The following is a 20,903-nucleotide window of genomic DNA, read 5'->3' as shown; positions in this document are numbered from 1 at the left end:
GACAAATGAATAAACAAGCATAAGATGTTTTATATTATGTGATGTGATATCAAAGTACAAATACTCACTATTATAAATTAAGAAATACGTTCAATGATGAACTATTACAACAAAATACCAACCGCATTAAATAAGATGGTGTTCATTGAATTCCATTTGTCTGCTAATTAAGGATATAACTAATATTATTATGCGACACTAGTGTACTCTATTTAATTACCACATCTAATCATAGTTATGATTCAAATTAGAAATGAGTTTTGGTTTGTGATTGAACATGATTAAACTTCTTATATCGCAACTAATCTTCTTACTATACTCCAATTGATAGAACATGGAGACACCGTCAAATGTCAAATCTCTTTAAACCCATATGTATACTTTTTTTATTTATATTAATATGAAATGACGGGAGAAGTTGGGAGAAAATGGAAATAAAATGATGCTGCTGGGATATATATAAACCCATACAACGGAAAAGAAAGTAATTCTTGCAAATTGATGATAAATATTAACAGTGTTCAGAGGTTTGTGAATAATATAGTAATAAAAAGAAACCCATATTTTAATGATGTAAAATCTCATAGTAACTTTTTGCATGATCAGTTAGATAGTTTATGGAAGGAGCTGCATTAAGGACAGCTCAGTTGCCGTAGTAATAGCCAGGGCAGCTCAACAAGATTTGAGGCGTAAAGCAAAAATTTAATTGGAGGCCTTTGTTGAAACAAAACCTTCATATATATTTTTATTTAAAATTTATTTTTTTAGCTTTTGAGATGTAAAGTTATTAATAATTTTTTTTACAAACCATTTAATCACTCTTAGGATGTTGTTGATCTTAGGAAATAAAACTAGATTCAAAATGTTGATAACTTGATATCAAAATAATTATTTGATTTCAATATACTTGTTGTAATGCTTGAAACCCGCAGAGGAAAAAAAAATTAAGAATGTGCAATAAAGCATATTCAATAGTATTCTGTAGCTCTTGTTTTTTATTGGAAAAAAAATAATCTTTTTTTTTCACGAAACAATATAGCTTATCGAAAACTTAAATTTTTGCAGAAACCAAGAAAGAAAATATAAGAGTGTAGTCGTTATCTGATGAGAAATATAAAAAATGAGATTTGGACAATTAGAGATATTAAAATAGAGACTCTAAAAGTTCAATACACGTTTTCTAGTGAGAAATATAAAAAAAGAGAAAGATAATGTAGGTATTTTACTAATGATGTCAATTGTAAAATGTAAATACACAATTTTATATTCCGGGTAAGGGTTTTAGGGGAAGTAATTCTCTTTCTTCAATTTTTGCTCAAACAATTATATCAATAAGAAACTAAAAGTTGTCTTTACTTTTTATAAAAGAATTTACTTTTTTATTTTTAATACTCAATATTTCTAACAAAAAATATTAAATTATAAATTTATTATTGATAAAAATTTGGCTCCACCTCCAAGGATTGTGGTGAGATGGATATGATTTAACCTACTTTAATAAGATATTTCGAGTTTGAGTCCTATGGATGATATCATGTTAGAATGCGCTTCAATACAAATTCAAATTAGTTATGGCTTCAATACAAATACCGAATACAAGTAAATAAAAAAAAATGAAAAAAAAAATAAAGAATTTGGGGCCCCAAAATATTTGGGGCCCAAAGCAATTGCTTTAGCTGCTTGACCCTCTAACCGCCCCGGTAATAGCGTGAACTAGCGAATTTTCAATTCTATAATTGAAAATAGCCTGTGTCATATGTCATGTTTTTGCTGTAGAATCTGTATGATAATGTCCTGGAGTTTCATCAATAAAATATGAAACTCCATACAACAATTATTTTTTAGTTATAGTGGTGGAAAGTGGCTATTTTTGAATTTTATCCCCCGTTTGCCTAATGCTAATTACTTTCATAGCTTTGGGCCAAGGAGGCCCAAACAGAAAAGTAAAAAATTTGCGGGATATCTTATTTGGTCGCCCCTATTTAACTTATCAATATTTTAAATTTTTTTAGACAAGTTGCTCCTTCTTTTCTTGTCCTCCTCCTCCTCAATTGATGTGAAATCATAGGTGACAACAGGTTTACATGGTATTTGTGAATAAATTTTAAGGTAGTTTACGGTATTTTATGATAATGAGTTGCTTGGAGTAGATTTGGGTGTTGAATTATTAAAATTCGAAAAAAAAATTCTGTTTCTAAGCAATTTGTACTTTAGACTAAAACGTCATAAGTGCATGAAATATTGGATGCACTTTAGATTATAATGTCTTAAATACATCCTATGTGCAATCACTTCAAAATATTTTCACCCATATTTCACCCAATTCCCGTCTATTGCTATTTTCTTAGAAATTTGACTCCGCCATATCTGGCATATTTTAATTTATATTATTTAGTTATATAAAAGGTATAGTAATGGCATAACCCTGGTATATTTTATAATTAATTGCAATATTGAATTATATAAAAGGTATAATATGAAATAATTTTAATAGAATAACTCCATTATATATTTAAGGAATAATTCTAGAATATTGCATATTTAATTAGCAATATTTAATTGTATAAACGATATAATGATAATATTTTACATCAGAATACATAAGATTATAAATAAATCGCCCCCTCTAAATACAAAATACAAACATAGCTAACAAAAAAGTTGGCCTTATCATATTTGTTCCTTATACAAGGAACTTGTTCTTTGTCCAGCAAGTAAGGGCCCTTAGCATGACTAGGCAGCTGATAGTTAGAGTAGAAGTAAGCAGGTTGTTGATTGTTTACTGCTATTTTAGCCAAATAGTCCGCTAGTTGATTCGCCTCTCTATAGTAGTGACTAATCTGGATTTCAGAGATGTTGATTATCTCTATGATTGTAACGACCCGATCAGTCGTTTTGAGCATTTGCACTTCTCTCGGTTGTTTGATGACATGAGTAGCTTCGTATGGCGTATTATGACTTATGTGAATTGTCGGTTTTGATTTTTAGGTTATTCGGCATTCAAGTTGGAAGAATGATGCTCAGCTAGAAGCTTTAAATTTGAAAGGTTTGACCAAGTTTTAACTTTTTAGTATTTGAACTCGGATTGGAATTTCGATGGTTCCGTTAGCTCCATTAGATGATTTTGGACTTAGGAACGCGTCTAGAATGTGAGGCCCGTGGTAGAATTAGGCATGAATTGTCGAAAGTTGGAATTTTGGTGATTTTGGCCGGCAGTGAAAATTTTGATATCGGGGTCGGAATGGAATTCCGAAAGTTAGAGTAGGTTCGTGGTTCATTTTTGACTTGTGTGCTAAATTTGGGGTCATTCGGACGTGATTTGATAGGTTCCGGCGCCGTTTGTGAAATTTGAAAGTTTTGAAGTTCTTAGGCTTGAATCCGTTTTTGATGTTGTTTTGAGTGATTCGAAGGCTCGACTAAGTCTGAATGATATTATGGGATGTGATGGTATGTTTGGTTGAGGTCCCGAGGGCCACGGATGAGTTTTGGGTGGTTAATGAACTTGGTTTTGAGTTGGGGAAATAGCTGAAGTTTCTGGTTTCTACTCATCTGGTTTCCTTATACGCGATCGCGGGGTCAGGTCAGCGATCGCGTAGGCTAAGTTGGTCGTTGATGGAAATTTTCCCTACGAGTTCGCGAGTAGAGGAGCGCGATCGCGTAGCTTTGATGGGCAGTGATACGCAAACGCGTGGGCTATGCCGCGTTCGCGAAGAGGAAAAGGGGTAGGAACTGAGGTCAAGAGTTTTGTTCATCGCGAACGCGTGAGGCGGTTCGCGATCGCGTAGCTCAGCGGAGCGTAGCATCGCGTTCGCGTGGGAGATCCCGCATTCGCGTAGAGTTAGTTTGTGGGGCAGCATAACTTTGCTTCGCGATCGCGAGGATTGTTCCATGATCGCGATGAAGGTATATCTTGGCAGATTTAAAAGATTCAAAACGAGGGTTTCGAGTTCATATCATAATAATTGAAGTGGGAGCTCGGTAGAAGGCAATTTTTGAAGGGATTTTCAGAGAGGTGATTGGGGTAAGTATTCTTCACTTGATTGTGGTTAAATTCTATGATTGTATCTTGATTTTTATCATCTAAATTGGGAATTGGAGTGAAAATTGGGGGGGGGGGGGGGGATAGAAGAGTTCTTGAGAGAGTAATTTGGGGATATGAAGGACCAAATGAGGTCGGATTTTGATGAAATTGGTATGGGTAGACTCGTGAATGAATGAGCTTTTTAGTTTTGTGCTTTTTTGTCGGATTTCGAGACGTGGGCTCGGGGGCCGGGTTCGAGTGAATTTTGGGATTTGTGTCCAATTAAGTAGTTTTTTTGTGGAATTGGTTCCTTGCCCTATATTGATTGCATTGTATTGCTTTTGGCTAGATTCGAGACGTTTGGAGGCCGATACGAGGGGCAAGAACATCGCGGAGTAGAGATTTGATCGGTTTGAGGTAAGTAACGATTGTAAATCTAGTCCTAAGGGTATGAAACCCCGGATTTTGTATCATGTGACTATTTTGAGGTGATGCACATGCTAGGTGACGGGCGTGTGGGCGTGCACCATTGGGGATTGTGACTTGGTCCGTCCCGTATCTGCTGTAAAGTTGAACATTTTGTTGAAACTACATGCTTCTTACGTGTTTTAGAAAGAATTTCTGTAAATCAGGCTGGATGCCATGTTTAGGCCTTATGCCAGTGTTGTTTGGACCCTTAGAGGTCTTTTATTTCTATCCTCTCATTGTTTTCGATTGGAAATCTATACTCAGTCATGTTTATACTTATTTACTGCACAACTGAGTCTCTATTACTCCGTTTTGATTCATTATATAAATGTTGTTTGGGCTGAATGCCTTGTTTTACTGATTTATGACTGAGTGAGGCCGAGGGCCTAATTTGTGAGGATATTTATGGAATCGGACTGCATGTCGCATCATGTTTTACTGATTTATGACTGAGTGAGCCCGAGGGCCTAATTTGTGAGGATATACATGGGATCAGGCTTCACGCCGCAACATGTTTTACTGATTCATGACTGAGTGAGGCCGAGGTCCAAATTGGTTTGTTATACGGCTTGGGCTGAAGGAACCCCTCCGGAGTCTCTACACCCCCGGTGAGCAGGTACCTACTGAGTGCGAGTGCCGAGTGCCGAGTGACTGGGAGGCATGAGTGATGGTGAGGTTTGCCCGAGGGGCTGTATATGAGTGATGGTAAGGTTTTCCCGAGGGGCTGTATATGAGTGATGGTGAGGTTTGCCCGAGGGGCTGTATACGAAAGATATTGGCCCGAGGGGCTGTTCATCATTTTGCTCACTTTTGCATTGAACCTTCGTTCGAAAACTGTTGGAAGATGTTTTTAAATGATTTTACTGGAACAGGATTTAAACAAACTGATTTGATTCAAACTATGGTTTTAAAAGCGTGCCGTATTTTACTGAGTTTCTGTGGTATGAACTTTATTTGCATTACTGCTCGTAACTACTTCTCATCCTTTATGTAATACCCTGTAAATTCGGCTTAGGTGTGAATGTGTTAAATGAGTAGTAAGGTTATATTTTGGACATATGAAGTTCCATTGGTATGATTATGGGTGGAAATAGTTATTTTAGAATCAAGACGAAGAATGAGGTGTACAAGATTCGATAAAATCTACGAAGTTTACAAAAGATCAGTCTTGCAGGAGGTTTAGTGATAAACGTGTAAGGTATTTGGGAAAACTCAAAACATGAAAGTTGTATGCCTTTGAAATAGCTTTCCAACGATATATTGTGGAGCCCAAACGGATCTCTGTACAAAAAGTTATGGGCGTTTTACAGAATAGTGGGCAATATGCGCCCCCCGAGCGCCCCCCGAGCGCGGCTGCGCTCCACCTGTGGCAGTGTTACTGCCATTTTGCACGGTCAGGTGCACGGTCGGGCCTACAGGTGTGCGGGGGCGCTCATGGGGGGTCATTTTAAAGCCCTACTTCGTCCCCCACAGCCCCAAAACATAAAAACTTGCTCTAGAAAGGGGAACTCTCAAAAACATAACTCCTTAAGGGTCCCTCCACCATCCAAGGTATGTTCTTATGGTGATTCTAAGTTAATTTTAATTTTCCAACATCTTATTAACATGGGTAAACCCTCCATATCATTAGATATTCGATTGGGACATCATTGTTCAGAGAAGAAACCCTAGAACTCGAATTCTAGAGGATAGAACTTCAAAAAGGTAATGTCTTCACCCTCTAATTGATTATACTATTGGATTAATGATTATAGACTCTATTTCATGAGATATGAGTTGATGGGTGTGATAGAAAAGCATGAACAGTTATAGGTTTGGGGTGTTGATTGTTGATTATTGGTCAAGGGTGTTGTTTACCTTATGGGTGATAAAAAATAATGTTGATTATAACAATTGAGACTTTAGAATTTATCTAGAATCAAGAGAATGGGCTATTTGGTGTAGAGACACCATTAATAAGGACTATGAAGCTTTATGTCACCAAGTGTTTGAGAAAATGCTTAAGTGACCAAAACATGAGAATTATTGCTAATACGGAATCCCTTTGACTTGTATTGATATAGATTAAAGTTGAAAGGGTTGGCGAATGTTGTATTACGCTCAAGAGCAGGAAGTTAAGGTATGTGAGTCTAACTCTCTATGTTTGAGAATTTTAATGATTCTCCCTACACTATGTTTCTTTTACGACGTTACCAATTGCCTCAGAAATATAGTTAAGCCTAGTTCCTTGAATAGTTATAGAACTTCTATTATCTGGCTTCATAACTCGTTCACCACTTTCATTCTGAATGTTGTGAGCTCAGAAAGTATTCAATGTGGACTTGGGTTTGATTCCCCCGAGTCTTAGTATAAATTACTCAGTATGCCATAAACAGTTGAAGTTTCAGTGTTCATAATCAGTTCAAGAATACATGTCTCAGTCTAGTCCTATTCAGTATTCCAGTATTATGTAACTCAATGTGATCCAGTATCATGTAACTCAGTGTGATTCAGTATTTCACTATCATGTATTGCAGTATGATTCTCAGTTCCTGATTTTAAATCCCTGAATGTTGAACGCCTATATTTGGGCCTAAGGCCGTAGTTAATGTTTTATGCATCTTTGGGCCTGAGGCCGCAGTTATGTATACATATACTTGGGCCCGAGACCGCAGTTATACACACACACACACACACATATATATATATATATATATATATATATATATATATATATGTATATATGTATATATGTATATATATATATATTGGGCCTGAGGACGCAGTTTAATATTCAGATAAACAGGTTGTTCATCATTGAGAAGAGGGAGTATTCATATCCTTACTTCCTTTGTTCAGTTCAGTTATCAGTTATCATTTCAGTTGTCAGTTATCATTTCAGTTATCAGTTATCAGTTATCATTTTAGTTATCAGTTATCAGTTATCAATTATCGTTTCAGTTTCTGTTTCAATAGTTATCATTTCAGTATCAATTATCAATTCTTAGTTATCAGCTTAGTTTCAGTTTCAGCATTTATAATTCTTTCTTTCAGTTGCTTTACATACTAGTACAATTCAAATGTACTGACGTCCCTTTTGCCCGGGGCCTGCATCTCACGATGCAGGTAATGATTTACAGGTTGATGATTCAGAGCGCTAGGATTCTCGTACCAGCTACTTGGTGATCCCTAGTTCTTCCGGTTAGTATTTTCAGTATTTTCAGACAGTCTTCAATATTTTCAGACAGTCAGTGTTTTTAGTACTTCATTAGAGGCTTCATAGACTAGAGTAACTGTTAGACAGAGTTACAAGCTTTTCATGTTAAGCAATGTTGGCTACAGATATGTTTCAGACTTGTATTAGTGTCTCCACACTTTGATTTTTATCATTCAGACTTTCAGTATATCAGCATGTATTAGTTTATCTTCCGAATTTAGTATGTTATGATATCACATGTTGATTCAGCTAGCCAGTTGGTTCGCTCGGTCACATGTAGTCAGGCATCGAGTGCCGTGTTACGTCCAGGCCTAGGTTCGGGGCATGACAAAGCTTGGTATCAGAGCACTAGGTTCAAGAGTCCTAGGGAGTCTATGAAGTCGTGTCTAATGGAGTTTCCTTTATATGTGTGTGCCGGCCACTCATATAAATGGTTAACTACCAAGACATCCAGGATTGTCTCATTTCTTTCTACTCTAGATCGTGCCATGAAACTTAGAGCAATAGGTAATCTTCTCTTCCTATCGAATTCCAAACGTATTGGATGCCCAAGCGACGCGCAGGAGAAACCTAAGGTCCTAGAGAGGATAATTGCCCATTGAGGTATAATTATGGAGTACAGGTTGGTAAATATGAGACTTGAGAGGACATTAAAAGTGGGATGCAATGGATAGTAGTACAGATTAAAGCATAACTTTATCAGAAAGTACAAAAGCAATTATGATGTCTTATGGTTATCAGTTTACCTCAGTTACCAGTTATACAGTCTTTCAGTTAGCAAGTTTGTGGTTATTCAGTACTCCAGTATTCAGTTATATGTTTACCAAATATCCAATTTTCAGCGTATTAAAATTTCTGGTGACTTGTGAGTATACAGTGATGCATATGGGTTCTCAAAGAAAATGTAAGTAATAGTGATTATAGCGAAACCTTTGCATATTTTAGGTCTGGATTAAGACCAAGACTCACCGGATGGTGCAAGAAGTGATTTATCAGATGATGGTGTACTTTGAAGGATAAGTTTATGCATGGTAGTGTATTCGTATGTGTTTTACCTCCTAGAACAACTTCATTTAATTCTTGGAAATGGAGCCACAAGTTGGATGATGATAGTTCAGATGTCACACCCTAACATTGGTCACTATAGTTTTGGACAGAAAAGAGCCTAAGGGTAAAATACCTAGGAGTCAGAAACGTTTGTTATTACCAAAGATGTGATTTCGTACAACTCATGCAAATGACTAGAAGATATGATGTATGCAATGAGAACCAAGAGCAGCCAATAGTGAATTTCAGGGAATGATTTTAAGTTGCTTAGATTTGTTCAAATCAGAACTAGAAGTACCACGTTAGTAAGCTACTATAAGAAGTAGCTATTGATGTAAGATAAGAGATATGGCAGTTCCCCCTTAGGTTATGTGACCAAGTGATTACTGCGGATGTTTATAGTATGATATGATTTTGTGTTGTATAGAAATTTTAGGGTTAGATATTCCAATTTTGTTTAAAACAGATGAATTCCCTAAGTGTGATCCATGCACATAGTTTAGAAGAAAAAAAAAAGGGGGGGATAGTATGTGACCGTAGAATAGGGTCGGATGGTGAGGGATTTTAGGAATAATCTTCCGTTTAACTTTAGTTATACAAAGCAGGAAATATGATGCTAGCAGGTGTTAGTAAAAGAATAGTAAGTAAGTTTTGAGTAGATACTGTGAATTAGCTCAACATGGCTAGTAGAGGTAAGATTTCACTTAGCCAGGTTAACTCTAGTGAGTGGATGTCAGTTTGAAATACCGAACGTGTTTTAGAACCCAAAGAGTTTAAGTTAAATCCGAAGTACAGTGATAGTGGGAAAAACAATCAGCTAGCAATAAGAGAGCAAACTATAGAAGAATAGCCTTTAGGAATTATCAAATGTGGTTTCTCCAAGATTGACAATGTAAGCAGAGTTAAATTATTTAGATTGTGTATAATAGTTGTGAAAAACATTAGCTTTCCGTTAAGTGAATAATTTAGTTTTTCCTAGTAAGAAATATTTCTCAGAAGTATGTTGGAAGATGAGCCGTCATTGACGTAGAGTGCAAAGAATTGCAGAAAATAATGAAAGTTATTTGGATCCCAACAAAAAAAGGAAGGATCCGCAAGTATAAGACCTTTGGTCTAAGGGGTGATGTGAAAACCATCAGTAAGTGCAGTTAGAGATTTGAAACCCGAATAGTTAGCATGGGATATGAAAAAGAAAATCAGTTCGGTAATGAGGGAAAATTGTAAAATTACCACAGGGATTATGTATATCATGTGTAGAAACACAAAGTGAGTAGAATGATCACCGAGCTTAGTTATTGATGATAAAGTGATCACAGAAAATCTATAAAATCATGCCTATTTATGTGTCACGAGGGTAGTGCCATTGCACGAGACTCTAATCTTCGGAGTACTGGTCAAAGACTTAGCTCACAACAATGCTATAAGTGTTTTCAGGAAGTGCTTAAGAAGATAATCAAGTGTGGGAAGTATAACTCATGATTGAGGTAGTTAAGAGAACTTTGGTGAAAGAAGTTCACCACCCAAGATAGGAGTTCGACTTCGGACTCCGAAGATGACGGAGTTGTTGTCTAGAACAGGACTTGTTCCGGATTAGTAGCCGAAGGGAAGGAGAAACAATTTGATGATCCCTACGTGTTGCAGTTGAAGAGGAGATGCACAAGTATAAAACGATGGCTTTTGAATAACGGGGAGATGATGGTACTTTGAGGTACCAAGGCAGATTGTGTGTTCCAGACATAGATGGACTTAAAAAGGGAAGATCATGTTAGAAGCCTATAATTCCTGGTATTCTTTCCATCCAGGTTCCCCAAATATGCATCAGGACCAAGGAGATTTATTGGTTGAACGACATGAAAAAGAACGTCACAGACTTTGCGGCCAGTTGTCTGAATTGTCAGCAAGTGAAAGTCGAGCAGCAGAAAACGTAGTGTTTTATCATAGAATACACATATTTAGTGGAGATGGTAAATATGAAATTTTTAACGAGATTATCTTGCTCATTTCAAAAGCATGATTTGAATGGATGATCGTAAATCGACTTACCAAGCCAGCACATTTCTTGCCAGTAAAGACTACGGATTCATCAGAAGATTATACCAAGTTATACATTCAGGAAATCGTCTGATTGCATGGGACTCCGCGGTCCGTCATTTCGGACTATGGTGCTAAGTTTACAATGAACTTTCAGAAGTCATTTCAGAAAGGATTAGGCACAAGTTTTTCATCCTAAGAAAGATGGCTAGGTAGAGCGCACTATTCAAACAGTTGAGGATATCTCCTTGATGTTAAAAGTAATTGGGATGATCCCATACCCCTCATTGACCTTGCAAATAATAACACCTACCATTCTACTATCAAGATGGCACGTGCGAGACTCTGTATGGACAAAGGTATAGATCACCAATTGGTTGGTTCAAAATTGGCGAAGAAGATTTGTTGGGACCAAATTTGGTCTATCAGACTATGGAGAAAGTTAAGTTGATTCAAGAGCGTTTGAAGACGGCTCAGAGCCGCCAAAAGTCCTATTCAAGCGTGCGGCATAGAGACATAGGGTTTCAAGTTGATGATTGGGTGTTTTTGAAATATTTGCCTATGAAAGGCGTTATGAGATTTGGGAAGAAGGGGAAGCATAGTCCCTGCTATATTGGGCCATATAGAATCTTGCGAAGGATCGGTCAATTAGCTTATGAGTTGGAGTTGCCACTAGAATTAGCGGTGGTACAGCCAGTATTTCACGTGTCATGTTATAACATTCAAGTTTCCAGTACTCAGATACTCATGTTTGTTTAGTACTCAGATACTCATTTCAGTTCAGTACTCAGATGCTCATGCCAGTTCAATACTCAGATACTCGTGTCAGTCCAATACTTAGATATTCATGCCAGCTTAGTACTCTGATATTGATGTTAGTTCAATACTCGAATATTCGTGCCAGTTTATTATTCATATATCCATGTTAGTTCAGTATTTACGTATCCATGGCAGACCAATATTCAATCAATGCAGTAGTCATTCAGTTCAGTATCTCAACAATTTAGTAATCATGTATTCATTCAGTTTGGTATGCAAGTGTTCGTGAAATTTCAGGTTTCCACCAGACCCGTTTAAGGTCCGGAGTTAGCAGAAGTTACAGTCAGGACAATCATTCGAGGACGAATGATCCCAATGGGGAGATAATGTAACACCCTGTAAATTCGACTTTGGTGTGAATGTGTTAAATGAGTAGTAAGGTTATATTTAGGACATGTGAAGATCCATTGGTATGAATATGGGTGGAAATAGTTATTTTAGAATCAAGACGAAGAGTGAGGTGTACAAGATTCAATAAAATCTACGAAGTTTACCAAAGATCACTCTTCCAGGAGGTTTAGTGAAAAACGTGTAAAGTATTTGGGAAAACTCAAAACACAAAAGTTGTATACCTTTGAAATAGCTTTCGAAAGATATATTGTGGAGCCCAAACGGATCTCTGTACAAAACGTTATATGCGTTTTACAGAACAGTGTGCAATATGTGCGCCCTGAGCGCGCCCCGAGCGCGGCCGCGCTCCTCCTGCGGCAGTGTTACTGCCATTTTGTGCGTTCAGGCCTACAGGTGCGTGGGGGCGCTCATGGGGGGTCATTTTAAAGCCCTACTTCGTCCCCCACAGCCCCAAAACATAATAACTTGCTCTAGAAAGGGGAACTCTTAAAAACCTAACTCCTTAAGGGTCCCTCCACCATCCAAGGTATGTTCTTATGGTGATTCTAAGTTAATTTAATTTCCCAACATCTTATTAACAAGGGTAAACCCTCCATATCATTAGATATTCGATTGGGACATCATTATTGAGAGAAGAAACCCTAGAACTCGAATTCAAGAGGATTGAACTTCAAGAAGGTAATGTCTTCACCCTCTAATTGATTATACTATTGGATTAATGATTATAGACTCTAGTTCATGATATATGAGTTGATGGGTTTGATAGAAAAGCATGAACGGTTATAGGTTTGGGGTGTTGATTATTGAATATTGGTTAAGGGTGTTGTTTACCTTATGGGTGATAAAGAATGATGTTGATTATAACAATTTGAGACTTTAGAAATTATCTAGGAGCAAGAGAATGGGCCATTGGGTGTAGAGACACCATTAATAAGGACTATGAAGCTTTATGTCACCAAGTGTTTGAGAAAATGCTTAAGTGACCAAAACATGAGAATTGTTGCTAATATGGAATCCCTTTGACTTGTATTGATATAGATTAAAGTTGAAAGGGTTGGCGAATTTTGTATTACAATCAAGAGCAGGAAGTTAAGGTATGTGAGGCTAACTCTCTATGTTTGAGAATTTTAATGATTCTCCCTACACTACGTTTCTTTTACGACGTTACCAATTGCCTCAAAAATATAGTTAAGCCTAGTTCCTTGAATAGTTATAGAACTTCTATTCTCTGGCTTCATAACTCGTTCACCACTTTCATTCTGAACGTTGTGAGCTCAGTGCGTATTCAATGTGGACTTGGGTTTGATTCCCCCGAGTCTTGGTATAGATTACTCAGTATGCCATAAACAGTTGAAGTTTCAGTGTTCATAATCAGTTCAAGAATACATGTCTCAGTCTAGTCCTATTCAATATTCCAGTATTATGTAACTCAGTGTGATCCAGTATTCCAGTATCATGTAACTCAGTGTGATTCAGTATTTCACTATCATGTATTGTAGTATGATTCTCAGTTCCTGATTTTAAATCCTTGAATGTTGAACACCTATATTTGGGCCTAAGGCCGCAGTTAATGCTTTATGCATCTTTGGGCCTGAGGCCGTAATTTATGCTTTATGCATTTTTGGGCCCGAGGCCGCAGTTGTGCGCGCACACACACACACACACACACACACACACACACACACACACACATATATATATATATATTGGGCCTAAGGCCGTAGTTTAATATTCAAATAAATAGGTTATTTATCATTCAGAAGAGGGAGTATTCATATCTTTACTTCCTTTATTCAATTCAGTTATCAGTTATCATTTCAGTTATCAGTTATCATTTTAGTTATCAGTTATTAGTTATCAGTTATCGTTTCAGTTTCTTTTTTAATAGTTATCATTTCAGTATCAATTATCAATTCTCAGTTATCAGCTTAGTTTCAGTTTTAGCATTTATAATTCCTTCTTTCAGTTGCTTTACATAACCGTGCAATTCAAATGTACTGACGTCCCTTTTGCCCAAGGCCTTCATCTCACGATGCAGGTAATGATTTATAGGTTGATGATTCAGAGCGCTAGGATTCTCATACCAGCTACTTGGTGATCCCCAGTTCTTCCGGGGCATTATCACTGCCTTATAGTCTTCAGTATTTTCAGACAGTCAGTGTTTTTAGTACTTTATTAGAGGCTTCACAGACTAGAGTAACTGTTAGACAGAGTCACAAGCTTTTCATGTTAAGCAATGTTGGCTACAGATATGTTTCAGACTTGTATTAGTATTTCCACACTTTGATTTTTATCGTTCAGACTTTCAGTATATTAGCATGTGTTAGTTTATCTTCATCATTTAGTATGTTATGATATCACATGTTGATTCAGCCAGCCAGTTGGTTCGCTCGGTCACATGTAGTCAGGCACCAAGTGTCGTGTTACGTCCAGGCCCAGGTTCGGGGCGTGACACTTTATTTGCTATTGTTACTTACTGAGTTGGCGTACTCACATTACTCCCTACACCTTGTGTGTAGATCCGGGCATTTCTAGACACGGTAGCGAGTGTTGATTAGTCAATTGCAGATCCATCGGAGTTAGCAAGGTAGCTGACTGGTGATCGCAACCCTGCTTTCCTCACTCTTTATCTTCCCTTAGTTGTATTCAGTTATTTCGAGACTATGTTAGTCTTGATGTTGTCAGACGGTTGTAGTAGATGCTCATGACTAGTGACACCCCGATGTCGGGCTTTCTTTTCGCACTTTGTTTTGATTTGAACTCCTTAATGGGTCGACTTGCCTAGTACCATGATAGGAGCCATCACGACAGGGTTAGTTTTTGGGTCGTGACAGGTTGGTATCAGATCCTAGCTTACATAGGTCTCACGAGTCATGAGCGGGTTTAGTAGAGTCTTGCGGGTCGGTACAGAGACGTCTGTAATTATCTTCGAGAGGCTACAGAACCTTTAGGAAATTCCACATTCTTGAATCCATATCGTGCGGCATTGATTCAGCTTGAAGCATAACTCCTTGAATTCCTTCAACGCATTCGTATGCGCATGATCGAGGCCAACCCTGCACTACTATTAAGTAGCGAGAGAGGTCGAAGCAGTTTTTAACCGATTTAGGGTCGGGAACGAATTCCACAGAGAGCTAGATATTGGAGTTGGGTGTCTATCTAAAGTGGAGTTGTGTATTTGCTCCAAATTGCACTTCTACACATTTTTGGGTTTTTAATTATGATTCTAATTCTATAAACTACAATGCTCAATTAAACTACTATAAGCTAGGATTAAACTATTGCAAGTTGTTCAAATGATTACAGGGCACTAGGGTAGTGACCTTCGCCTAGGTGGTCAATTGACGGAATCTTGAATCTAAAGCTAGATTGACACATTTGGGGAGTATGATATAACCATTTCTCGATTATACTCACTCTATACCTCTCGGTAGTTTGAGTGATTTTGCCCGAATTGACTTTCTCAAGACCAATTGGGTATGAGAATTTGCACAAGCAATTGAGGATCAAGTCGGTATTACGATCTCTCGGTTTAACCCTTTAATTGGGGCTATCAATTCTCTTGAGTACGCCCCACTCATTCTCAAGAAGAGCAAAAGTCAACTAAACACAAACTAGTGTTTGCAACCACTAATTTAGCAATTAAACATGGAATTAGCCCAAATATCAAACACCCATAGTCAATCAAGCTCTAAAATACAAGACCCATCAATTACCCACACTAGGGTTGAGCCACAACCCTAGCTGATGTGTCTAGCTACTCATAATTAGAGAAAGAAACAAAGAAATAGATGAAGAAAAACTCATATTAATTAATTACTAAATTAAACTTGAAGATTCAATGTTGAAATGAAGAGAAAATTTCCCAAAATAGCTAAAGAAACGGAAGTCACGAGCGCAACCTTCAGTACTTATAATCTGCTTAACCTAAAAATGGAAAAGAAGCCATTTATACTAAGCTGAAATGTCTGGACAAATGGTGTGCGGCCGCACTAGGGCTCTTGACATAAAATTCCGGTTCTCTAAACTTAGGCAATGCGGACCGCACAAAATCGAGCGCGGCCGCGGTGGCTTCTAGTGCGATCTGCATGAAATGGAGCGCGGACCGCACTGGCTTCAATCTTCAAAACTGGCACCTCTCTGATCTTTGGCTCTACGGACCGCACTAAATCGAGTGCGGCCACAGTAACTCCAATGCGGACTGCATTGAATCTCATGCGGCCGCATTACCTGTTGGCCTGGAAAACACCTTCTCTGAATCTCACTTGTGCGGATCGCACAGAATGGTGTGCGGCCGCATTGGGCCTGTTTTGCCTGAGCTTTGTTTTGTCTTGGTACTTGTCCAAGTTTCACTCCTTTTTTGAGCTGAACTTTGACATCTTATCACTTTGTTAATCAAACCTGCAATCAAGCACAACTTGTGAGCCTTTTAAGACTATTTTGTACAAATTTCTAATCAAAACATAAGAAAGAAGGAGTATAAAATGTATCAAAATCCCTGGTTATCAGCGCACATGAGCGCTCGGTATCAGCTATACATCGATAGCTTTTGAGTTCCATGGTTGAGGTATGAGATGTGATTTTTTCATGTTGATGATAGGACGGTCTGGAGCAATTGAGGTCGAGTTTTGTCTGTGGCTTGAGTACTGAGATTTCGGTGGTGTGAGCATGAGCATTTGGGACTTATATGTCCATTTGTGTCCTTATTGGTGGGATTTATGACTGGATGAGTATGAGGTGAGTATGATTTGATTGCGAGATGTGTTCAGATTGTTCGAATGCGATAAGAAGAGTTTGTTGGAGATGTAGCAAGGACTATTGGGTGTTTGACTTCTATCTTGAGTTGGCGTATGGCCTCGAGCTATGGGTGTGTTGAAGGACCTCTCATGTAGTTTAGTTGTGGAGTGAGGTAGATCTTCATGTTGTGTTATGAGTTCAGACTTAGGGGGATTAAGTGATTGCATAATAGTTATGATTATAGAGGAGTATAGAGAGATACCAGTGTGAGGCTAAGCATGTGGTTATCTCCTGCGGGGTGTTCTGAGGTTTGTATGATCCCTATGTTGTTTGTTGGGAGTCCTCTTTTACCAGAGAAATATACGTGTTGCAATTTGAGTTTGGATCACTTATGAGAGTGGGTTTGACTGTTACGAGGGTGAATGCAGGATTTGCAGATGATTTCAAATACTAGATGGTTTGTGTTGCATGAGCTTATGAAGGATTTAGTTGAATCTCACTATGGTATTATGGCAGTAATAGAGTATGGGCATTGTGTTCTATGGTTTTGAGCCAAGTGGGGGAGTCTTCTCTTGATAAGTTGATTGCACGGATAAGTGTCGTATTAGTTTCAGTTTAAGGTATACTGGTGAATTAGTTATGACTTGCAGAGGTTGAGATCAAGGATGACTCGTGTCAAGGGGATTTCTGGATACGAGTTATATTAGGCTTTATGAGTATATGAAAATTATATAATGATTTGAGTTGTTATTGATGAAGGATGTAGTGTGCGTGGAGCAAAAATTTATCTGGTTGCGTTAAGGTGGGGTTACTTCCTTGGGTGTTGGAGTGCTAATGGGCACATGTCGGTCAGCCCGTTTGATCAGTCTAATTGAGATTTGAGCAGAGTGGATAACTCTCGAGAATGGTTCTAATGAATTTAAGATTTGTATGTGGCAATTGAAAATTTTTGCGGGTTTGTATGTGGATAGAAGCTGAGAGTTACATTGGATGGTGTCGAGGCTCGCAATATTTCTACATCATTGCGTATTCTACATTTCAATATCAGGAAAGTAAGATGAACAACTTGAAATTCACAGAAGGTCTCTTCGGAGTGAGTATCTCGATTGTGGTACTTTTGGGGTGTTTAAAAGAGTATTCAACGGCTTATGAGCCTTAGGGCAGTATGGTTTTATGTTAGGGTCTCGTGTGGTGAGTCTGGGTTGAGGATTGAGGTATTATGGAAAGGAGAAGTATCAATGTGAATGCAATTCATAAGGAACTCGAATAGATAGGACAGCTTGGTAGTAGGTTGGATCGGCATGGTAATGGGTATGATTAGTTCTTTGGGTGTTTATGAGGTAATGAGTTTCTAGAGGTGTTTCGTGGCAATGCTCTTGAGTTTTGGTGACCTGTGTAGCTTGGTTGGATTAAAAGAATTCAGTCCTGACGATTGGGTTTTGTGCAAATGGGATTCGGAGAGTTCTCAATGGTTCTACCATGGTTCAAGATGTATATTTCCTACCGATGTGTGGAACATGTTGCAAATAGGGATTTTCTCCCGGATGAGATCAAATGGAAGGTTTCTAACTGGTTGAGTATGTAGTTTACTGTGACTCGAATTGGATTATGAGATTGTCATACTTTCATACGATGGCATGGTAGATGCGGTGTGTTGTGTGAGATTGAGATTTGCATGAACAGGGTCACAGTGTGTCCTGGTAGCATGGACAGTTTCAGATGACTAGGTGAATGGCATTACTAATTGGGTGTGGATGGATGAGAGTATACGTTTCAGAGGGGGGCAATGTGTTTTGATTTATGGATACTTCATCGGTATTGTGGTATTCGTCTAATTGATCAACTGCTGATACTCAGATTTTGTGATGTGGCACGAAAGAATCAGAGAAGCATTCCTCATGGGATGATCGTGTATGAGAGATGTGTCAGATATTCAATCGGAGGAGTTGGGATCAGTTATGGTGATTCGTATGTTCTATGGATTTGGAGAGTGGGAGTTCTCGTGAGTAGATTGTTTCGTGGTTGTGGACTGTAAAAATGTAACCCAAGTTAGTCAGAGGTTAGTATGTGTTGTGACTCAGTCATCGTGGACTTTCGGAGGGTTATTTATCTATTGTGGGGGACCAAAGTTGATTTGGGGTTCATTGGTAGGCCCAATATGGATGTGTGTTCTGCACCAGGTCGAATTTGTTGACTCCGAATTGCTATTGTTGAGGGATGTGCCATTCGATTGTTGTTGAGCTTATTCGTATTCTGGACTGATCTATGAGTTACTCTTCTGTGTTACGAGGGGTTATGAATTGTTAGTTATATGCATATATGGTGCGGTTCTGTTGGGGTCTTATAGCGGAATTTGAGCGGGAAGAGTATTGGGTATTGCTTGGTGGATGGCGTATTGGTTATGCTCTTTCGGGTTTTGTGTGGCGTTATGTCATTTGCTTCTCCGTGGTTATGGTAATGCACTTTGCGTACCTGATGTCGAATTGCGCGTGGTTATTGATTTTGAGCAAGGTGGCTTGAGGTATATGCCATGGATTAGTGTTCGGATGAGGCACGCATTGCAGCAAAATTATGTTGAGGTATGAACCTTTGTATTAGATTCGTGTGATGGTCCTACGTGGTGTGATGGATTTTCAGTATTTCGTTGTGGTAGTACTTGTTAAGTTTGTGGGACAGTCCTCTCGTTTGAGTCATTTTTTTCATGATTTGAGTACATTTGAGATGTTGCTATTGGGTGCACGAATTGCATAGGTTATGGCTTTGTATTGTATTGATGAGTCATGTCATCAGAGTGGTCGTGTTGGATGAGATGAGGTCATTGGACCTAGAATGAATACTATCAGAATTGGTTACAGCATGGTTGGAAGGATAATATCGGAAGTCGGCTTAGAAATCTGCTAGTTCCTGTCGAAGAAGAGGGAGCTCCATGACTTGTTATCTGACGTGGTTATGAGTTTCTGCGTGTTTCTTTCATCATCGGTTGTATATGAAAGTGTTAGAATGAGGCTTTGTTTGATAAGAGGTTTATTACCGGTATTGGGTTGTTTTGAGCAGCTACTGTGATTAGAAGTTATCGCTATGAGTGTTTGAGTTATGTGGTATATCATGTGACTACATCTTGGGTTATGGATATGGTTTGATACAGCTTGTTCGGACTTATAAGGTATGTAGATGCGAGATCTAATCTTATAGAAAATTTTGGATGTTGGAAATTGGGCTCTAAGACTTATGGGCTAGGTTGGATTAAGAAATTTTAGTCATGTTGTGTTATCAGGCCTATATGGGATAGTGTAACGTGGGATCACCCCCCAGTATGTGCATAGTGAGGTTATACGGCGATTTGATGGCTTTTGGAACAACTCTTGGCACGTTCAAGGACGAACTTATGTTTAAGTGGGGGAGGATGCAACGACCCAACCGGTCGTATTGAGCATTTGCACTTCGCTCGGTTGTTTGAGGACATGAGTAGCTCCGTATGAAGTATTAGGGCTTATGTGGATCGTCGGTTTTGATTTTCAGGTTATTCGGAATTCAAGTTGGAAGAATGATGCTCAGCTAGTAGCTTTAAATTTGAAAGGTTTGACCAAGTTTTGACTTTTTAGTATTTGACCTCATATTGGATTTTCGATGGTTCCGTTAGGTGATTTTGGACTCAGGAGAGCGTCCAGAATGTGATTTGGAGGCCCGTGGTAGAATTAGGCATGGATTGCCGAAAGTTGCAATTTTGACGAGTTTGGCGGGCAGTGGAAATTTTGATATCGGACGGAATGGAATTTCGGAAGTTGGAGTAGGTTGGTGGTGTCATTTCTGTCTTGTGTGCAAAATTTGGGGTCATTCGGACGTGATTTGATAGGTTCTGGCGTCATTTGTGAAATTTGAAAGTTTAGAAGTTCTTAGGCTTGAATCCGAGGGTAATTTGGTGTTTTGATGTTATTTTGAGTGATCCAAAGGCTCGACTAAGTTTGAATGATGTTATGGGATGTGTTGGTATATTTGGTTGTGGTCCCGAAGGCCTCGGGTGAGTTTTGGGTGGATAACGAACTTGGTTTTGAGTTGGGGAAATAGCTGAAGTTTCTGGTTTCTGCTCATCTGGTTTCCTTATACGCGATCGTGGGGTCATGTCCGCGATCGCGTAGGCTAAGTTGGTCGCTGATGGAAATTTTCCCTACGCGTTCACGAGTGGAGGAGCGTGATCGCGTAGCTTTGAGGGGCAGTGATACGGGAACGCGTGGG

The sequence above is a fragment of the Nicotiana attenuata genome, chromosome 6, assembly GCF_001879085.1.
Source record: "Nicotiana attenuata strain UT chromosome 6, NIATTr2, whole genome shotgun sequence".
NCBI lineage: Eukaryota > Viridiplantae > Streptophyta > Magnoliopsida > Solanales > Solanaceae > Nicotiana > Nicotiana attenuata.
The sequence above is the reverse complement of the archived record's forward strand: the minus strand, read 5'-3'. Positions refer to the sequence as shown.